At 45.8% G+C, this 23,027-nt stretch overlaps 1 protein-coding gene across 2 annotated transcripts in view; it reads right to left on the reverse strand.

Annotated features, from left to right (window-relative positions):
* The window catches only part of ABTB3 (ankyrin repeat and BTB domain containing 3), a 350,217-nt gene that overhangs the window by 81,283 nt on the left and 245,907 nt on the right, over window positions 1-23,027 (reverse strand). The gene's annotated exons all lie outside the window — the stretch shown is intronic.

Below are 23,027 nucleotides of genomic sequence, written 5' to 3' on the forward strand. Positions count from 1 at the left end.
GCCTACGACCGAAGGACAACTTTCTAAGTGCCATGCATTTGTGCCATCTTCCTATTTCTTCCAGTGATTGTAAAATTTGTCCTTACATTAGGATTACTGGAAAAGATATTGAAAAAATAATGACACTTGAGTCCTGTCCCAGGGATTCTGATTTAATTGGTATTAGGGTGTGGCTGGATACAGGTAATAGGTTTTTTTGTTGTTGTTGTTGTTGTTTTTTAGTTGGAGTCTTGCTCTGTTGCTAGGCTGGAATATAGTGGTGTGATCTTGGCTTACTGCAACCTCTGCCTCCCAGGTTCAAGCGATTCTTCTGTCTCAGCCTCCCGAGTAGCTGGGACTAGAGTTGCACACCACCACGCCCAGCTAAGTTTTGTATTTTTAGTAGAGACAGAGTTTCACCATGTTGACCAAGATGATCTCGATCTCTTGACCTCATGATCTGCCCACCTCAGCCTCCCACAGTGCTGGGATTACAGGTGTGAGCCACCACACCCAGCCAGGTACAGATAGTTTTTAAAACCTCCCCATGTGAATTGAATGTGCATCAGAATTATCTGGAGGACTCGTTAAAATACAAACTGCTGGGTCTCCTTCCCAGAGTTTCTGATTCAGTAGATCAGGAGAGGTACCCAAGAACTGCATTCCTAACTGGTTCCTATACAGATGCTCCTGGTCTGAGGACCACATTTTCAAAGAACTTCTGCTCTAAAGTCATCATGAGAGGGCCTGGGAACCATCTGGCTCTATATCCAGAGATGCTGATTGTGTTAGAGTCCAAGAACGTAATTTTAATAGGCAGCCTCTGGGATTCCGATTTAGGCGGCCCAAGGACCACATTTTGAATAACGTACTATGTAGATCCAAAAGGTTTCCTACCATTCAACAGGGGTCAGACTAGTGTGAAGCCCGTGGGGTTCCCTGGGTGCAAAACTGAAGGAGGCCAGGTTGTGCAAATATGTTCTGGGCATCTCTCGCCTCCCCCCACCCTGGTGCTGCCCTTCAGTCCAGCATGGCTGCTCTGGCATTGAGAAGAGGATGACAGGCAGATGGGCTTACAAGTCAGCCAGCCCCCTTGAGAAATGCAGATGTCATGAGCTTCCCAGAAAGTTTTTGGTGGCAGATGCCAGGCTTCCTAAAGTCAGATCTATTTATCTGATGCTATAATATTCAGCTGCTCAGCCGTTTACATCCATCTCCATTAATCTCATTCATGGTGTCATCTGAATGCCTAGGACCAATCTCTGTGCTAGTTATGATTATGCCCATTTCATTGATCAGGAGAATGATGTTGATCCAGGTTAAGTATTGTGGCCTGGATCACAAGACTAGCAAGAGCTGGGAGTCAGACCGAAGTTATTTGACTGCATAGTCTGTGTGCAGAAACCCCATGTGACATTGACATTCTCTTGTCCACCTTCATAGCATGCACTCTGTTACCCAGCATGCACCTGTCACCCCAGGGGAGCTGATCAGGCAATGGACACTTGCTGGCATGCAATGGACTCATTCCTGTGCATGCAGCTCAGCCTCCTGTCTGTAAGGCTTCGAACCCTTTAAAAATCCACATCCCACTTAACCTTCAAACCACAGGCTAAAATGCCATTTCTCCCTAGACGTTCCTTCTGACTTCACCCCACTTGAATCCCTTGCACTGTGGGCCCCGCCCCAGAGGACTCCTCTGGCCTTACCCGCTGCCTCTGCAAATGCCCCATTAGAATGTAAACTCCACCAGGGCAGGGAACTGGGACTTCTTGGATCACTGCTCCAGCCGTAGCCCCAGGACGGTGCCTGGCAGATGGTAGGCACTTAATAAATATTTGCTCATGACACAGACTAAGGTTTACCAATTTCTCACTGGGTGAAACTGATAAAATTGAGTTTCTGGACCTGTGAACCTATCTGTGGGGCAGACTCTCAGGGATTTCCTGCCTGAATCAGCCTGCTTCTTAGGCTGTCTCCCTCATTCTCTCACTCTCTCCATCACCTAAACTGAATTAGGCACTCAATAAACACACACTGACTTGAAATTGAATTGGATTCTACTGTCTCAGGTGAACAGAACTTATTTTTGTCAGTGTCTCCATCACTGTTGGAAACTAGCCCCAAGTGCTCAGAGGACTCCTCTCTGGGTTATGTTTCAGAGGCTCCTCTCCACATCATTCCTCTGCTCAGTGGCCCCAAAACACAGTCCACAACCCTGAGTCCCTGGGGGGCTGCGTCTCCATCACAGAACTGCCCTTGGGCTGCTGCCTTTCATGTAAGATGCCAAGCGAGGCTCAGGGCACACAGCCAATGCCTGGTGAATGCCAAAGAATAGCAACAAGAGGCTCTGCTGCCTTCAAAATAACACCTTTACCAAGACAGCTGGCAAGCCCCAGAATGAGACACCTTGAACCCCAAGATTCCAGCCTCTCCTGGAATTTTCTAGGTCCCTATTCTCTCCTTTCAACATTGCCTTTTCTCGTCACTCTGACCTTAATAGTTTATAAGCTCATGAATTCTTTGCTAGAAACTCATTTAAAAATCTTCTTATCTTGTCTACTCAGAGAGGAAAAAAATGGCATTATTTGTGATGTGTTCTTTGGAGGAATTGGAGATGGGAAATAATTTGAGGGCCTTGAGTCGAGGAGAGGGTGGAGAATGCTGAAGAAAAAAATCTTGCATTCTCTTTACCTATATATTTTTTTAAGAGAACAATGTTCCACTGGTTGTCGCCTTTATTCTGAAGTTGTTTGCAGTGACTAAAACCCAAAAGAAGCTTGAGGAGCTCATGGTTTAGTGAAGTGGTTCTCAGACTTCATTGAATGTCAGAATCACATGGAGAGCTTGTTAAAATGGCAATGGCCATGATTTTACACCCAGAGTTTGGGTCCAATAGGTCTTGAGGTAGGGCATGGGCATCTGCATTCTGAATGAGCTCCCCTGGAAATTCTGGAGCAAGCCAGGTTTGTTAATCCCCGACCAGGTAGCCTGAGATGAACAGAGGAGGGATGGTCCATTCAAGCAGGACAGTGGCCATGTACATCTTCACTGTGGTGTTAGAAAAGGTATGCAGGGTGGGACTGGAGGCTTTGGAAGGAAAGAGAAAGCCCTGATGGGTTTCCTGCAGGGTCAAGCCAGCAGTCAGCTCAGGAAGGTCACTGAATCCAGATTCAAATAGGAGGCGGAGAACATACACAGACACGGCCTTTCTCTGAAATGGTGGAGAGAGAGCTGGTGATGAGGCTGATCACCCGGGAAGAAAAAGGAATTTGGCTGGGGAGTCTGGGTACTAGAAAGGATGTTATGGGATGTGGGGAAAGCCTGGTTTGGGATTCTGCAGAACTGAATCCCAGCCCTGAATCTGCCAGTAACTCACTGGAGGGCTCCTCTGGCCCATCAACGTTTTGGCCTTCAGCGTCTTCACTGTAAAGTGGGGTGGGTTTGGATCAAATGGTCTATTTCAGGGCTCAGCAAACCTTTTCTGTAAAAGGCTAGCTGGTAAGTATGTTAGGCTTTATGGGCCATATGGTTAGTCTCTGTTGCTACTGCTCAACTCTGCCATTGCAGTGAGAAAGCAGAAGCAGCCCGAATGATACACAAACGAAGGAGCTTGGCTGTGTTCCAATAAAACTTTATTTACAGATTCAGATGGTAAGTCAGAGATGGCTACTATTAGCCTGTTTGCTTCTTTCCAATGCTAGTGTTCTTTGATTCTATTGAAAAAGCCAGTCGCTGGGGGCTTAGGAAGTATCTGGTGTGTGGAGCAGGGAAGATGGAGAGACCACCACGAAGGTCCTAGTGATAGGGACAGAAACTTTAGGGGAAATCAGAAGATGGAACCCTCCCACAAAGAGGTCACAGTTGGACATGGGGACTATTGAGCCACAGGCATACCCAGAGGTAGTAGATTAAAAGGTATTGAAAGGGTTGCTGAGGGCGAGGTTGGAGACGTAAAGAATGCGGAGTGGGTGCAGAACCTCGGAGTGAGAACATCCATGGGCTCAGGAATTAATCTCATATGCTAAACTGCCTTGTTCTGGGGTTCAGAGAAAATAGCTGTCTTATGGGCTGAACTGTGTTTCCCCAAATTCCTACGTAGAAGCCCTAACTCCCGGTACTCAGAATGTGCCTGTATTTGGAGAGAGAGAGCCTTTGAAGAGGTAATGAAGTTAAAATGAGGCTATTAGAGTGGCCCTAATCCAGTCTGACTGGTGTCCTTAGAAGAAGAGGAGATTAGGACACAAGAGACAGCGGGGTTGGGTGTGCGCCATGGGGCAAGGGGGTGGCCATGCACACCAAGGAGAGTGGCCTCGGAGGAAGACAGCCCTGCCAGCAGCTTGATCTGGGGCTTCCAGCCTCCAGAATGGGGAGTAAATCAATTTCTGTCGTTTAAGCCACCTAGTCCGTGGCATTTTGTTATGGCAGCCCCAGCAAACTAATATACCTGAGGTTTGACATTTTGAAGAAAACTTGAGCAAAGGGTCCCTAAACCAAGAAACCCTATTTTGAGGTTTCAGTCAGCAGCAGAGGGGCTTCAGTTGGAAGTGCAAACTCTTTAGAAAGCTGATGGTGTTTGGCTTCCTTCAACCTAGTGCAATAGGGGATGGGATCAAAGCCATCTGAGGATTGTACAGTGCTGTCTTAGGAGCATGGGCTTTGGAGAGAGACTGATTGGAACCGGATTCTAGCTCTACCTTCTAGCAGTGGGACCTTGAACAAGATATTTCAATTGTCATGCCTCAGTTCTCTCATTGGGAAAATGGGGATAATAATAGCACCCACTTCAGAGGCTGTGGTTGGCTGAAGAATGCCCCCCACCCCTAACCCAAGATGTCCACCTAGAACCTGTGAAAGCTGCTTTATCTGGCTCAACGGACTTTGCACGTGTGATGAAGTTCAGGATCCTCCAGGTGAACCCTAAATGCAATCACAAGGGTCTTTATAAAAGGGAGGCAAGAAGGTCAAAGGAGAAAGGAAAAGAAGGAGTGGAAGAGGTTGGAGCAATGAGAGGAAGGGGCCATGAGCCGGGGAATGCAGGCGGCCTCTAGAAGTTGGAAAAGACAAGGAAATTGATGATCTCCCAAAGCCTCCAGAAGGTACCAACCCTGTTTACACCTTGACTTTAGCCCAGTGAGGCTGATTTTAGACTTCTGGCTGCCAGAACTGTTAAGAGAATGATTTCGTATTGTTTTAAGAATCCATGTGTGTGGCAATTTTTTACAACAGTCACAGGGAACAAATGGACAGAGTTATTGGAAGAACTGAACGGGAATGATGTACGTAGCCTGGCACCCAGTACTGAGAAAGTGCTCAGTAAATGGTGGCTGTTATTATCATCATCACCAATATTCTTTTTAGCATCACTCACCTCCTCCCTGCCAGATGCAGGAAAAGGCCTTGCTACACAGAGCGACATGGAGGGATGTCCCTGCCTTTTCTTTTCAAATAGATGCAAACCTCTGCAGTTGCTATAGCCTTCCCTTTGTAAACGATGTGGCTGTGACTTTTCATCTTTGTTATTTGTTGAGTGTTTCTTAGACTGGGGAGGAATTTAGATATTTGTGGTTTAGGAAGCTCGTAATTCCAGAGACAGAGTGAAGGAAAAGCAGCTAAGTTGATAATAGACCATATCCAGCACTGGTTTCTATAGCAATACTCATTGTAACATCACTGGATCTGTGGGCACCAAAGCCAGGAAATGCCAAAGGTAAGAGGTGGCCACAGATGGTTATTGTAGTGGCAGCCTACTGTGCAAGGTGTGGTCCAGCTGTCCATGAGGGTGGTTTCTGCAGATGGCCTGGAGTGGGAGGAGCCAAGGTAGTGTTCTAGGTCAGTGCTTCTTACATGTTTCTATGCCTTTGAATCACCTGGGATCTTGTTAAAATGCAGATTCCAATTCAGAGGGTCTGGGGCAGAGCCTGAGATTCTGCATTTCTTTTTTTGAGATGGAGTCCCACTCTGTCACCCATGCTGGAGTGCAGTGGCATGATCTCGGCTCACTGCAACCCTCCGCCTCCCAGGTTCAAGCAATAGCAGCTGGGATCACAGGCATGCGCCACCACACCCAGCTAATTTTGTATTTTTAGTAGAGATGGCCAACCATGTTGGCCAGGCTCGTTTCGAACTCCAGACCTCAGGTGATACAGCTGCCTCGGCCTCCCAAAGTGTTGGTATTACAGGCGTAAGTCACTGCATCCAGCCAAAATTCTGCATTTCTAATGAGCTCCTAGGTGATGATGCAACTACTGGTCTATGAAACATATTTTGAGTAACCAGAACCTACAGAGAATCATGACTCAAGCCAGAACAGGGAAGCTGAATTCTGTTATTGTGTTTAAGCAGAAGAAAAAGGGGTTACAGGCCCAGGAGACAATGGAATAGAAGGAATTGAGCTGGTGCATCAGATTGGCTGAGCCTGGTTCATGAGATTTTGCCACGCTGCAAGTGAGGCTGGGAAAAGCTCTCGCCTGGTGGCTTCCGTTTTTATCATAAAGGTGGGTTTTGTCTCCACCAGGATTCTCATTTAGTCTTCCAACAATCCTATGAAGCCCTTCAGTCTTGGGGAGTTTGTTCTGAACCAGACTATTTTGTATTCATAGCAGTATTTAGTATCATCCTGGGAATATAAACACTTGAGAAAGATACCTTGTGATGTTAATTTTATGTATCTACTTGGCTAGGTCACAGTATCCAGATATTTAGTCAAACACTAGTCTGGATATAACAGTGAATTTTTAGATGAGATTAACATTTAAATCAGTAGGCTTTGAGTAAAGCAGATTATCTTCCATAATGTGGGTGGGCCTCATCCAAACAGTTGGAGGCATTAAGAGGAAAAAAAAGACGGATTTTTCCCCAAGTAGGGATTCTGCCAGCTGAATACATTTGAACTTGAGCTGCAACCTCAACTCTCCTCTGGGTCTTCAGCCTGCTGGCCTACCCTGCAGAGTTTGGACTTGCCAATATCTACAATCATGTGAGCCAATTCCTTAAATCTGTGTGTGTATATAAAATACATTAGCCAGGGCTCTTCAGAGAAACAAAACCAGCAGGATATGTGTGTGTTGATCAATCTGTCTATCTGTCCATCTGTCCACTCATCATTTATTCCATCTATCCATCTGTCTATCCATCCATCCATCTATCCACCCACCCATCTATTCCACCCACCCATCCATCGATTCATCCACCCAGCCACCCATCCATTCATTCATCCACCCACACATGCATCCATCTATCCATCCATCCATCCATCCATCTACCCACCCACCTATTCCACCCACCTATCCATCAATTCATCCACCCACACATGCATCCATCTATCCATCCATCCATCCATCCATCCATCTACCTACCCATCTATTCCACCCACCCATCCATCAATTCATCCACCCAGCCACCCATCCACTGATTCATCCACCCAGTCATCCATCCATCCACCCATCCATCCATCCATCCATCTATCCATCTACTCACCCGTCTATTCCACCCACTCATCCATTGATTCATCCACCCAGCCACCCATCCATCCATTCATCCACCCACACATGCATCCATCCATCCATCTATCCATCTACCCACCCATTTATTCCGCCCACCCATCCATCCATTCAGCCACCCAGCCACCCATCCATTGATTCATCCACCCAGTCACCCATCCATCCATCCATCCATCCATCCATCCATCCATCCATCTATCCATCTGTCCATCCATCCATCCAATCTCCCCTTCTTTCCACCAACACGTACACACATGGTATGGGTTCTGTTCCTCTGGAGAACCCTGACTGACACACATCTGCAGTGGGATTTAGTTGGATGCAGGGACATAATCTTCTCTTTCCACTGCTGATTCTGCCTCCCTCACCTTCATACACAATCGGCTGAGGCAGGGAGATCCTATGGAGTCAGGCCAGATCCCCTGGAGGATGACTTCCCCACATCCTGCCTATGCACAACACACCACTTGGGAACCAGGAATCAGAGGCCTCATGGGTAGAGTTAGTGCTTTTAGGGAAAAGTAAGCCATTTTGTACCAAAGTACAAATCTTTTGCAGTGTGAAGGTCAGCACCACTTATAAGTGATTACATAAATTGCCTGAAATGGGGCAAGTGGCAAAGGGCACAGGTGAGGAGGTGATTTCCATGGATGGTGCCCAGGCGCATGTGACTGACCAAGGAAGCATCTCTGGCTTTCCAGCTGTACATTTTAAGAGGATGACTTAGAGGGCTGAGGGGTGCAAACAGTGCTGAGGACGGGCAGGTCTAGGCAGAGCAAGCAAAAGTGATACATGAATAACAACCTCCGCCCTGCCTGCAAACAGCTGCACGTCCCCAGCCTTCATTTCCCTTCCCATCCCAGAGACGGATTCCTTTTCTCTTCCCCGCTTCTGCTTCCCTGGGGATGTGGCTCAATCTTTTATCTCCCTGCAGTCTCATGACTTCCACCTCCATCTCCTCTGTATATTTCCCATCGGTATTTAGGCATTCAACACACTCCAGGCTCTCGTAATTTAAATAGGATGTGAGCAAAACTGTAAGAATTCATGGTTCTCCTGGAGCATCAGCCTGGAAGCTCCATCTAGTTCTCCATCTTCAGGGAGCCTCCAGATCACCTGGGGAGCTGGTGAAAATGCATGTTCCTGGGTCTGTGTCCATTTGCTTGGTGTATTAGTTTCCCATGGGTGCTGCAGCAAAAGTGCAAACTTGGTGGCTTGAAGCAACAATCTGGTGGCTGTATTTTGGACTTCTGGCCTCTCACAGCTCTGGAGGCCAGAAGTCCCAAATCAAGGTGTTTGCAGGGCTTCCTGTCCCTCCTGGAGATCTAGGGGAAAGTCTGTTCCTTGCCCCTTTCAGCTTTTGGTGGTAGCTAGCATTCCTTGGCTTGTGGCTAGTCACTTTAGTCTCTGTTTCTGTCTTACATCACTTTCTCCTTTTTTGTGTCGAGCATTCCTCTCTCTTAAAAGGATACCTGTGATTAGATATAGGGCCCATTCAAATAATCCAGGAGAATCTCATGTCATAATGGAATCACATTGGCAAAGACCATTTTTCTTTATAAAGTAGGATTTTCATGTTCTGGGCATTAGGACTTGATCGCTTTGGAGTTATTCGTGATTTACCCTGTTGCACTTGGCATCTGCATCCTATCCATTCTCTGTAGGTATTTTCTGATGCCGAATCAAAGGCTGAGACCCTCAGGTCTAGAGAGTGCCAGCTCTGAACTGCAGGATGCTCAGCAAGCTCAGTGTCCATCACACACCACATGGGGACCAGCAAGCCAGCCTGTGCCTCTCTCCTTTAGCTGCTGCCTGTGCCACAGACCAACCTGGCTTAAGAAGGCAGAGGCCTCTGCGGCAGGAACCTGATCTCAAATGGGGTGGGATGACGATGGGGCCCAGGATATAAATGGCCCTGGGAGGGGAGCCGCAGCCTCAGAAGTGGAGAAGCCACAGGCTCTGTGTGGGGCTGCCACAAAACACTCCTTGCAGGCTTGGGCACAAAAAAATAAACATCCAGGAGGCCCAGAGGCTGCACAGCTTCATATCCTGGGAAAAGTGGCTCTAGAAGCCTGAAAGGGCAGGGCCTGGCCTGCTCAGGGCCAAGAGGCAAAAGCCAGAGTAGGCTCCTAGGGGTCATGCGAGCCTGCTTCTGCCTCCAAAAAAAATGATCATAAAAATTAGCAAAAGGCAGCATTCAGCCTTACAAAGGAAACCCACCACGCCTTCAAATCTGGTGCTGATATGGTAGAAAGGGTATGTTCTCTGAAGATGTCTGTGCCCGGGCCTCTTCATTTGCTAGCTGTGGGACCTTGGGCAAACTACTCACCATCTCTGTGCCTCAGTTTCCTCGTATGTGAAACAAGGGAATTGTAAGGCCACACCTCAGGATTGTTGTAAAGATTAAGGGGAGAATGTCTATAAGGTGCTTAGCATATAGTAAATGCTCAACAAACTTAGCTACTATTGAGGGCTTGTTATAGGTGAAGCAAGGCTCCGAGAATTTGCTGATGTTAGCTCATTTGATAATGACAAGAGCCCTAAAGTAACTGCTATTAGTAGATAATGAAACAGAGGCACAGAGAGGTTATCTAACTTAGCTAAGGGCACACAGCAGTGAGAGGATATATTGCAGGCAACTGGGCTCAGAGCCAGGTCTATGACCCATGCATGCTATCATTTCCAGGCAGAGGCTAATAGCATGTGCAAAGGCTGAAAGGCAGCCTGGGGCCTGGTGCTTCGAGGGGGCCTCAGCTGCTTGTGACTGGGGCTGAGATAGAGAGAGCAATGGAAGGAGAGGGACTGGTGGGAGGCAATGCTGGAAAGAGAGGCAGGGGGAGGAGCAAACAGGTTTGGCCTGCAACTTCTGGATTAAAACTGTAACTTCCTAATATTTTTATTCTTCCTCAGATAGGACTGCAGATGAAAAATACAAAATCAGAAATGTATTTGAAAAGAAACATCAAGAATGGATTGCTATCCATTCTCACTGGAAATAAGAAAAAAAAAAGGATGGACTGACAAAAACACCTCTAAGAATGTAAAACTATAGGTTAGCTGTAACCCTTTGTTTAGAAAGTTAACAAAGAAGAGCCAGGTGCGGTGGCTTACACCTGTAATCCCAGCACCTTGGGAGGCCAAGGTGGGTGGATCACCTGAAGTCAGGAGTTCGAGACCAGCCTGGCCAACATGGTGAAACCCCGCCTCTACTAAAAATACAAAAAATTATTAGCTGGGTGTGGTGGCACATGCTGTAGTTCCAGCTACTCGGGAGGTTGAAGCATGAGAATTGCTCGAATCTGGGAGGTGGAGGTTGCAGTGAGCTGAGATTGTGCCACTGCACTCCAGCCTGGCCGACAGAGTGAGACTCCATCTCAGAAAAAAAAAAAAAAAAAGAAAGTTAACAATGAATATATTTGTACTGTGGCAGAGGCTGCTGGGTTTCCCTCTATATGTGTTCCCCTCTTCTCCCTTAGTAATAAAACTCAGAATCTTTTGTTGGGCTCATGACCATCCAGCATGAAGATTATAGTTTTTAGCCTCTTTAGCACCTAGGAGAGTGGTTCTTACAATAAGACCTAAGCAGCGGTTCCTTATGAGACTTCCAGGAAGGGCCCTAAAGGGAAGAGGCCCAACCTTCTCTGGTCTTCCCTCTATAAGCAAGAATGTGGACACGATGGCTGGTGCACAAGCAGCCAAATTGGACCATGCGGTGGAAGCCACTTGTCGATGAAGGCAGAGCAACTAGAAGCAGCACCTGGATTTCTGACCATTGCTTCAGTGGCCATACCTGCCCTGGAGTTTTTGCTTTCAGGCTTTGTTTATATAATAAAATTCTATCTTGTTTAAACACCAGCTATTTGAGTTTTCTGACATTGGTAGCTGAATCCAAGTGACACTTGTATCAGTTCCCATAACATTTAAGTTATATCTCTATTTATCCTATTGGGGCAACATAGATTTATGTTTCTTTCTGTTTCCAAAAAAGGGCAAAAACCTTTTCTTTTAACAGTTATCGTCTAGGCACTATGACCTTGTAAACTTGAGACTCTGTTCTCAGAAACTACACTTGTGAAAATATTTGTTACAATGAATTGTGTTTGTTCATTTAAAGGTGTGACCTATGTCACAGGAAGTTGAATTTGTTTATCAACTTTGCGAAAATTTACCAACCATGGCTTTGAGCTTATAGTTAACCCAACCAAGAAAAATAACAATATAGACATTCTTAGAGTCAGAAACATATCTCAAAGTCTTTACCCTTGCAAAAATTCTCTTGCAAGTGAACATTTTAAATTTAAAATTAACAGATCATTTCTAAAACACCAAGCAGAATCTCTTTCTTCCACATCCCAAACCAGAAAGGAACATAAAAGAGAGGCTGAGCAGTCCAGAGCTCCCCCATGCCATCTCTGGTGTCCTTGCCACTGTGTGGTGGCTTTGAGAAGATGATATTCTAGTTCCCTTGTAATAAACCACGTGAACTCACATCAGCCTGCATTTGGCAGTATGACAGGATGGGTTAAATGTGTGCTCCAGCCCTGATCAATCAGAACCCTATTTAGGAAAACACAGACTTAGCTGATTCCCTGGGGCTCCTGTGTCGCTACAGAATGATTCGTTCATTGAGTCAGAAGCATGTTTGGACCAGCTCTGTTATTCACTAGCTGTGTGACTTGTGTGTCATCTGTTCCACCACCTGGGCTTCAATGTCTACACAAGTGGAGTTAGGAGACTGTAGAACCTTCTCTTCTAGCTTAAAATAATAGTACCATATTTTGAAAGAAAGAAATAACAAAAATATTAATATAAGGAAGTTAGGGGAAAAAACTCATGAGGGTAGCTTCCAATAGAACTTTCTGTCCAATAAAACTTTCTGCTCTGATGAAAAATGTTCTATATCCATGGTGTCCAGTTTGGTAGCTACAAGCCTCAGTGGCTACTCAGGACTAGAAACGTGACTAGTGTGACTGAGGAACTGAAACTTTAAGTAATTTAACTTCAAATAGCCACATGTGGTTAATGGCTATCTTCCCGGACAATGTAGCTCTAATAGATGTCTTTTGGGTCAGTACAATTTCAGACCAGAGTCCCAGCAGAATGGGGTAGTGGAAAGGGGGCTATGGTAGATATTAGGCAACCTGGATTTTTGACTTTGTCTTTCCATTATCATGATCTACATACGTCATCATCACCTTTACCATGATTTTATAGCTCCCACCATTTCTTGTGTGCCTATAATATATAATATTCCTATCTTACAATGATGAGAAAACTGTTAGAAGACTTAGCAAGATTCAGTAACCTGCACAGAATATCACAGCTATTGGGGCAGAGCTAGGGGTTTGATTTCTCTGCCAGAATCCAAAGTCCATTATGTTTAGTCATTATTTTATTGCTTCTCTAAAGAGCAGTACAACATTGAGTCACTGAGCATTAAGATATAGTCACGTGTTGCTTAGCCACCAGGATGGATTCTGAGAAATCCTCTGTTAGGTGATTTCATCATTGTGTGGGCATCAGCACATCAATACAACAAGAATGCACTTATACAAACCAAGATGATATAGCCCAGTGGTCCCCAACCTTTTTGGCACCAGAGACTGGTTTCATGGAAGACAGTTTTTCCACGGACTGGGGGGAAGGGGGAGTGGTTTGGGGATGAAACTGTTCCGTCTCAGATCATCAGGCATTAGATTCTCATAAGGAGCGCAACCTAGATCCCTCACATGCACAGTTCACAATAGGGTTTGTGCTCCTGTGAGAATCTAATGCTGCCACGGGAGGTGGAGTAATGCTTATTTGCCCACTGGTAATCTCCTGCTGTGCAGCCTGGTTCCTAACAAGACTGGCACTGTTCTGCAGCCTGGGGGCTGGGGACCCCTGGTGTAGCCTAGTACACACCTAGGCTACCTACCTGAAAAGCATGTGGCTGTACTGAATCCTATAGGCAAATGTAACACAATGGGAAGTATCTGTGTAACTAAACCTATTTAAATGTAGAAAAGGTACAGTAAAAATATGGTACCATAAACTCATGGGACCACCCTTGTGTATGTGGTCCATTGTCGACTGAAACACTGTCGTGTGGCACATGACGGCACTTCAGTTCTTCATCTGTGAAGTGAGGAGACTGGGCCGTATGAACTCTAAGCTCCACTTGTAGAAAAAGGTCATGATTCTTATACTCACAAGAGCGACACTTTTGTATAATGAATGCTGTCGTTTACGCCTGTCACCACGTTACCCAGAAAGACCCGGACTCCTCTGAGCACAGGTCAGTGATTTCCTTACCCCTAGACTTGATTATAGATTTAATTGATTGATTGAGACAGGGTCGTGGTTTGTCACCCAGGCTGAAGTACAGTGGTGCAATCTCTCGGCTCACTGCAGCCTTGAACTCCTGGGCTCAGATGATCCTCCCACCTGAGCTTCCTGAGTACCTGGGACCACAGACAGTTGCCACTATGCCCAGCTAATTTTTTAATCTTTTGTAGAGATGGGGGCAGTCTCCCTCTGTTACCTAGGCTGGTCTCGAACTCCTGGGCTCAAGTGATCCTCCTGCCTTGGCCCCACAACGTGCTGGAATTACAGGTGTAAGTCACTGCATCTGGTCTATAGTTGGTTTTTAAAAGCTTCTGAGGTGATTCAAATGTCCAGAAAAGGCCTAAGAGTATCAGCCCTCAACTGAACTTGCTGCAGTCGTAAAAGATCTTTCATAAACTGTCTTTTGGTAAAGATTGTGTGTGTGTGTGTGTGTGTGTGTGTATGTGTGTGTGTGTGTTTAAATTAGATGATGAAAGCTACATCATGCCTGTTTCCTTTTTTGCCTTGGTGGCTAAGAAACTCAATGCTAAATTTTGTGTTAAATTGCAATAACAAACCTTCAAGAGATTTTCTGGTACAGCGGTCTTCCTTACTCTTAATGACATGTTTTTTACATTGCTATCTTTGTTTAGTAATTCTGTTATAACTAACTCATACTGTGAGTCTGGCTCAAATCCCCTTCAGAGTTAAATTGGTTTCAAATGATGAATAAACAAACATTATTTGTCTCAGATTGCACCAAAGTCCCAAGAATAACTGGGATAATAAGAATTAGAAAAAATAGAATGGCACCATGTAGAAACAGAGGGTTCCTTTAAGGAGGCAGGGGATGGGAATGGGATAGAATTTTCTGGTAAAAAGAAAAATAAAAAAGGAACACAGAGAAAGGAAGAAAAGAAGAAAAATCCCTAGAAGAATTAAAAATCAAGGAAAAGAGGTAATTTTTGGTGCCTGCATAAAACCACCATTTGGCCATTTAGCAGATTTATGGGATCTCTATGTGCACGAGAAGAAAACATACATGCAATTTACTTCCCAGACTAAACGATACCCATTTTACATTCTGCTGAATCTGGAGGTGAAGGATGATGGAAACCAGGAGGGAAAGTTGTGATTTTAATAAAAGGAAAAATCAAAAGGGCCACTTATTAAACTATATAATTGGTACTATATAGGGAAGGACTCTTTGAATAGGCCAGGACTTCCGGGCATCTCACTCCATGGACACTAGCAAAATATTCAGGGCTGAGTATTTGGTGAGATGGAAAGGGGACCACGTGTGCCCCTGCCTGCCTACCTGTCTAATCCCTTCTCAGGAGAGTCCTGAAGTCCCTCCCTCCAAGGAAAGGGGGTGGTTTCTGGGGCCAGGTGTAGGGTGGCAGAACAACTACCAACCAGGGGGTGAGTGTAAAAGCCCACGACCAAGGAAGAACCAAACCAAGAGATGGGGGCCCGGCCAGGGCAGAAGATGGGGGCCCGGCCAGGGCAGAAGATGGGGGCCCGGCCAGGGCAGAAGATGGAGGCCCGGCCAGGCCAGAAGATGGGGGCCCAGCCAGGGCAGAAGTTGGAGGGGCACAGGCTGAAAAGCAGGGGAGTGTCTGGATCTGGCTGGGGTATGGGTGCTGGTTCTGAATGGGAACTGGTGCAAGGTTCGTGGATGAGGCACGGATGCCACCTAACCCTTTGGTGCTTCTCTCACCTAAAGAGAATAACAGAGGGAAAATGAAATAGCAGGAGGGAAGTGCAATTATATGGAAGATTTTCATTCAGGCATCTTCATCTACAGCCTCCATGCAGCACATATAGTCAGAATTGTCACAAATTTAAACATTAGATGAAGAAAAACACATTCGATTCAGAAAAAAAAAATCAGCTAACAAAGATGCCAGCAATGTGAGGATCGGGCCCATTTCCTTCAAGTCTTCCAGCCACAACTGTAGCAATACCACAAAGTGCCTAACGGGGGAGCTCCTGCATACGTGCTGCGTGCACAGCCTTGGTTCTGAAGACTTTCCCATCAGTTCTCTGCACCTGTTCTCCTTCTGTTTCCAGCTTTCCAGCCTCTCTTGGTCTTGCTATATATTCCTCTTTGCTCATCACTCGGATGTGTCCAAGTAGAAGCTTTGCTTTGCTCAAACATGGTTATATACATCAGTCACAGGCCTTGCACCTTTGCAGGTACGTCCCCTCCTGTATCCTTCTAGCATACAGATAGTTTTTCCTGGGTATAGACCGTGAAGATGGCTCCTGCATTGGGCTTGCCCCAGTGTAACAAGGAGGAAACCAGGTCTGTGCAATGGACCAAACAGAAATCACTTTCCCCTTCCGGAATAGCCCAGGCCACAAGCAAAGCCAAATAGACATTATTATAATGCTTGAGTGTGGACTCCACTGTCCAAATCTCCACAGAGGGGACCCCTGGAATAGAGTAACCATGCTTGCTCCTTACTGCCTCCACCCCATTCTATAATACCTAGGACAGGAGATTTCACATCAATCAGTGCTAAATAAATGTTTGTTGAGTTAAATTGACAGTTGTTTCCAAGAGTGCAGGCTCTGGAGCTAGACATCTTCGGGTTTTAATCCTGGTGTTGCCAAATAATTGGGCCAGTGACCAGATTTCAGCAAGTCACATGGCCAATGAGCCCAAGGTTCCAATCTGGAAATGGGGTGATATGTGCCCTGCAGGCATGCCTGGCACACAGAATTTGCTCAGGAAATTTCAGCCATTTTTAAACAGTGCAAAGCTGCACCTGAATTAGGGATTAGACTAGGTCTTTAAGCCTCAGGGAGTAAAAGTAATACTAGCTCCAGGGAGCAGATCTCTGTTCCACGTGAGTCTTGGCTCTCTGAAGCTGGGATGGGAAGTCTCAAAGCTCTCTGAAGCTAGGATGAGGTGTCTTGGTTGGATGATCCCTTGGGAAGGATGTTGGAAAGGAGAGTCAAACATACAATGGCTGGGAGGACTAGGTGACTTTCAGAGCCCCTCCCAACCCTAAGAGTCTAATACCCTCACTTTAACTGATTAGCCAAACACACACACACACACACACACGCAGAGAGAGAGAGAGAGAGAGAGAGAGAGAGAGAGAGAGAGAGAGAGAGAGAGAGACTCATTTTAAGATCAAACCATTGCATTATTTTCATAATAATTTCCTGATTCTAGTTTCTCTCTTCAATCCTTTCACATCGCTGGCAGGATTAATGCACGAACATGGAAATCTGGTCATCCAATTATAGCACAAATTTTTCAGCCTGGCCATTTATTAATTGGCCTCAACCTACATTCGCATCTGTCATGCTCCCATTCCATGACTATCTAGTGCCAGTGTGCTGTGGTCACCGCGAATGACCAGCCATTTTGGGAATACACTGTGTTGGTTCATCTCTCCCTGTCTTGGTCCCTGCTCTTGTTTTCTTTCTCCTTCCACCCTTTTCATCCAGTACAGTCCTACTTATTTTTCAAGATACTGATCCGATGTCACCTGTCCAAGCGTTCTCCCAGAGCCCCCCACAACCACAATACAGTTAATTGTCTGTTTCCCTCTTCCTCCATAGCCTTCTGTGCAATAATTCATGTCTTCACCACCACCCCAACCACACTGTAGGGACATAAAGTGTTCATCTTTTATCCTCGTAGTATTTGTCACTGCTCAAGATGACATGCTATATGAGTTTCTTGGTTTGTTCTGTCTTCTCTGCCAGACTGTCAGCTTCATGAAAGCAGGAGCTTACCATGTGTTCTGCTACCTCTCCAGAACTTGAAACAGTGCTGGTGCTTTGCAGGTCCTCAATCACCTTTCTTTGAGTGAATGAATATTAATGAATGTTAAACTGAGTTCTGTGAATTTGCTTAGCTTAAATTCTGGTGGTTTTCCCACTTTACTCCAGGGAATGGTTTGCTGGAACGGTTTATAAAGACAAAGGAAAATGATAAAAATAGCCAAGTGTGCCTTGTTTTCAGTTGCATTAAGGGTAGGAATTCCACATAATTAAGATTTAATGAGAACCAGGCTTGGATAAAAACTATGTTAAGAGTTGGGCCCAGGACCCTGCCAAGGGCCCAGAATAAATCCCAGTGACCCTCAAAGACTTCAGAGCCTGGGAAAGACAGAAACAGAAACATCAGCCTGGCATCAGGACCATATTCATCCTGCGTTCAGATGTTCCTCGGACCAGATCTGCCAACACAATGAAACTGGTTCACATAGGAAAGGCTAGTGAAAGTGTCACTGGCCAAAAGGCTTTGGGGAACAATCACAAGGCTGTGCTCATTCCAGAACAGGCAAACTGACACACGAACAGGTTTTCAAATGGCTAAATGGTACTGTTCCTAGTGCTTTTGTGTTTGTAGGCAACGAGGCAGACCTAGGATACTGTGGGGTTCAAAAATGTTTAAAGCCTATACTAAGATGATACCCAATTTGTTTTAGTTCAACTCATCTCAAATACTTCAATGTGAAAAACATTTACAGAGCTTCTCATCACATATGGAATAGAAATCAGATCCCTTTGCAGGCCTAAAAGGCCCTGTAGGACCTGACCCTGCCCACCTTGGACTCATCTCCGATCATACTCCCCACTCACTCACTCTGTTCCAGCCTCCTTGCTGGTCCTGGCACATGCCAAGAATGTTTCTGCCCCAGGGCCTTTGCACTTACTGTTTTCTCTGCCTGGCAAGATCGTTCTTCAGATATCCACATGGCTTGCTGCTTTACTTTCTTTAGCTCTCTGCTCCAATCCTGTCTCCTTAGAGAAAACTCCCCTGACCATCCTACCTCAAACAGCACCTTTCAGAAGTAGTACCTGGTTCGAGTACCCAGTTTGATTTCTCTGTATGCCAATTCTCTGTGCCTGATATTTTCTTATTTATGCAATTGTTCCTTTTCTGTCTCCCTTGGTAGAATATAAGCTCCACAAAGGCAGATATTTTGCCTGTTGGATAGTAAATGCTCTATAAATATTTGTTGAATGGATGAAAGAATAAATAGGTACCTGCTGTGTACCCGGTCCTACACCTGGTGATACTGCAGAGGTCCCAGTATTCAATGAACTCAAGTTCTAATGTGAAAAGCACGAGAAAAGAAGCTACTATGCTATCTTCTGAAAAGCTTTATGATAAATGGATGTCTAATGAGAGAAGGAAGTAGGAGCATCTAAACTAGCCACAGTTGAAGGAAGTGAATGTGCTGGAAAATGCTGCCTGGAGCCTGGAACAGAGAGGGAGAAGCGTTTAGAAACAGAATCCAGGCAGAGGGAATCAGGTGAAAAAATGCAGGGCAGTTTCAGGGGACTCTGTATGAACTGTAGTAGCTGAAGGAGTGAGAGGGTGAAGGAATAAGATGAGCCTGATAAATTAATAAATACATGAACAGGGAGAGCAGTTTATGGAGCAGACTGAGCACTTAACTGGTTCCCGATTTATTGACTCTCTCCTCGGAGCAAGGGTCTGTGTTGAGTTTTACGGAGTACACAAGGATTGAAAACCTGGTCCCTGGTGTTCAGTCTCGCAAGAAGGTTTACTGTGACTGTACATCCCTGATTTTCCAGGGCAGTCCCAATTGCAAAAAGTCTGTTTGACTTTTTAAATTATAATTATACTCCTGAATTATACTTGCATATCTTTAGATCAGGACTTTTGATTGATGGACTAGGGCATTAAGTGCTATCAAGGAAAGAAAGGCAGAAACTCTCATGCAAGGCAGACCATGAAAAGTGCCTTGTGGATGCTGCTGTAAAGTGCTCTGGAGTCTGAGGAGGGACAGTACTTCCAGGGAAGGATTTTAGAGGCAGTGGATGCTCAGTGTTTTCACCAAGTTGGTCCTTAGTCTCCTTTTACTAGTTTCTTTTTTTAATCACAAAAATATGCTTTCCCCACCTTGCTGTCCCAGGGTCTGGGGTGTGGCTGTGCAAGGAGAGGGTGGGATTCTATGTAAGGGACTAATACAGAGCAAGGGGACAAAAGACTGCAAAAAGAGCTTGCTGCAGGTGAGGAGTTTGAACCTACCAGTGAGAAGAGAATGGAAGCCTGAGAACATAGCAGCCTTCTTCGGCCAGCCCCCTTGGCCTAAATTCCTGAACAGGTTTGAACCTGACTGGCTAAATCTTGACGGAATGCCTCACATTAGTTGGAATGAATTAAGAAAGCCATCACAGGTGCTGTTTCTTATATACACAGAAAACATAAAACAGAGCCACATTTTAAAATCCAGAATTAGACACAAACACACACAACCACCAAACAAAAACCTCCTGGAATTGTGGCATCTTTCTCATCTATAGACTTGACCAAGTGTGCGTGCCATGAACTTTGCACACAGAACAAGCTCAAAATCTGCTTTCTGATGAGGCTGTCCTGCTCCTTTCCATTCTAGAAGGAATCCAGAAAGAGGAGGAAGAGTTCCCAGGGATCCCTAGAGCAGCCTTTTGGTTTCAGTTTGGCCACTCACTGCATAACTTCAGGCAAATCTCATGACTTTTTTAGAGTCAGTCTCTGTAGGTGTGAAAGCGATCTTCCCACCTCCCAGTTTTGCTGTGAGACTTGAGAGAGATCCTCAATATGAAAGTGCTCACTCCAAGAGATTCTGATCATTACTGTTGCTCTAGAAAGCTTGCAGGCCAGGCAGGCACCATTGTTTCCTACACCTCCCATAAGGCCTTGCTTCCTGGAAAAAAAGCAACAGCTGGGATTGGGCTGGGTGAGGCTCCCTCCCAGGGTTCTCCTTTTGCAGTTTCTTCCTCCTCTGGGCCACCAGGGGCCCCATGAATTAACCCCTCAGTTGCTGTACACCAAGCTGACTACTCTTTTCATATCCATTCCGTCTCCATTGATGTTTTAGTCACACCACTGTGGGTAGTTTTAAAAGAAGAGCAATTTGCACATTGGAAACAACCCAAATGCCCACCAACCCTGGAGCCATTAGGCAAATTATGGAACAGTCGCACGATGGAATATTTTGCAGTCATTAAGAATGTTTATGAATGTTCTATAGTGCTACCAGGAATATGCTTATGGTATGCTATTAAGTGAAATAAAAATAAGACATAAAATTATATATACACAATGTAACTATGTTGAAAACCCTCCCCATTTGTATTAAAAAAGAGAAGACAATAAACTAAATGATAATTTTGGCTACCTCAGGATAGCAGAATTGTAAATAATTTTAATTTTCTTCCTTATATTTTTCTGTAGTTTCCAAAATTAAAAAAACAAGCATATATACCTTTTCAGAAAAAAATAATAAAAATGGAATTTCTAGCACCTTGCACTGTAGGTATAAAAAGATGCAGGCTGTGAGGAGAGTAAAATGGAGGGATGGAGAAAATGTAATGAAATCAATAGAAATCCAGGAAACTGTATACCTGTAGAGGATTTCTTTGTGAGGTCAGACTTTGAGGAATGCACACTCAACTCAGATGCCATGTCTACTGGGCCAGTGACCAATTCTACTGCCTCGGCTACTTCCCGTAACATGTGAAAACCAGCTGTGTGCTGGCAGCTGTCAATATCACTATTTCTGAAAGGATAAAAAAAGAGTGGAAACTTGGCGCAGGGGCAGATAGTTCAAAAGTGGGCTGAGCTCAGAGAGCACTTTCTCTCTGCAGGCCCCTCTGCTCCCAGGCATTTGGGCTCCAGGCTCCCATTGGCTCCCACCATGCTGGGCCAGCCCTCAATTTGCACTGGGCAGCTTCAAGGGCTAATATTCACTAATGTTCTTTTTTCCCCTTGAGTGTTGGCCCCAGACACACAGCATGCACAGGGCTGTCAGTTCCAGGCAAATGAGAGCAAGCCAACGATCTGGGGATGCCAATGTGGCTTCCCTTGGGACCATTCAGGAGAAAGGAGGAGGCTAACTGATGATCTTTCTGGGAGACACTGAGGATGGCACTCACTCAGCCATGGGCTTGTCATCTCTCTTTGGGACTCTTGCAGGAAGTTTCCAGCTGGTCCCTACATCTCTCTGGGGGCTCCAGAGAGATGCTCTCATTCCCCTGGAGCCAGGTCCTAACTGATCCTTCTCTTCCCCCACCCATTCTGTGCCAGCCCCTGTCTGGCTGCCAGAGAGCGAAAGAAACGATCAAAGCCCAGTCCCTGCTTGTGCAGAGCTCAAATTCTGGCAGTGGAGACAGACATGGAAGCAAATAACACCAGAGCAGTCATGGGGCCCCATGGGGGTTGGGCAAGAGGACCAGGCTCTGCAATCAAAGTGCTGGAGCTCAACTTCCAGCCCAGCCACATCCTAACTTAGCTGTGTGACCTTGGGCAAGCCCCGGAACGTCTCCTCACTCTTCTCATCTGTTAAATAGGCAAAATATCTGTAGCTGAGAGGGTGACTGTGACTTTAAGTGGAATGCTCTGGAAAAGCTCTCATCACAGGGCCTGGCATGAGCTGGCGCTCAAGAGCTGTTAAAATTATTCACCGAAGGGGTTGTGAACAGAGAAGGGCTTCTCCTGCCAGGGCGCAGGTCAGCAAAGCTTTCACAGGAGAGGTGGGGCTGCAGCTGAGGCCTGCAGGATGAGCAGGCATTTGCATTTTGCTCATGCTTCTCCCCAGGCCCAAACCTTCAATCCTAACCCTGCTGTCGTTGGAACAAAGGCCCCCATGACACCTGCAGGACATAATCATCTCCCCCGCACTTTCAACTCAGGATGATATTCTAAATATTTAACTACTGTTAAGGCTCAGGCACCAATCACCTCCTGTACCCTCGGTGCAGACAGGGCAACCTGGAGCACCTGTAGGGCCAGATGCCAAGCTGTTGTTGCTGGACGGCAGGGACACCGTGGGGTTGGGAGCACTTGGGGAAGTGGCTTTTTACCAACCCATAGAAAGAAGCATTTCAGCATTTTTTTTTTTTGAGACGGAGTTTCGCTCTTGTTACCCAGGCTGGAGTGCAATGGCATGATCTCCACTCACCACAACCTCTGCCTCCCAGGTTCAAGCAATTCTGCCTCAGCCTCCTGAGTAGCTGGGACTACAGGCATGTGCCATCATGCCTGGCTAATTTTTGTATTTTTAGTAGAGACGGGGTTTCACCATGATTACCAGGATGGTCTTGATCTTTTGACCTCGTGATCCACCCGCCTTGGCCTCCCAAAGTGCTGGGATTACAGGCGTCAGCCACCGCGCCCGGCCGCATTTCAGCATTTTAACAACTGGTTAACCAGCTGCACCTCTGCAAACCAGCTGATGGGCAGTCCAGCCCCTGCACTAG

This window comes from Aotus nancymaae, unplaced genomic scaffold, assembly GCF_030222135.1.
Source record: "Aotus nancymaae isolate 86718 unplaced genomic scaffold, 86718_ANA_hifiasm-v0.15.2.pri h1tg000021l, whole genome shotgun sequence".
NCBI classification, from domain to species: domain Eukaryota; kingdom Metazoa; phylum Chordata; class Mammalia; order Primates; family Aotidae; genus Aotus; species Aotus nancymaae.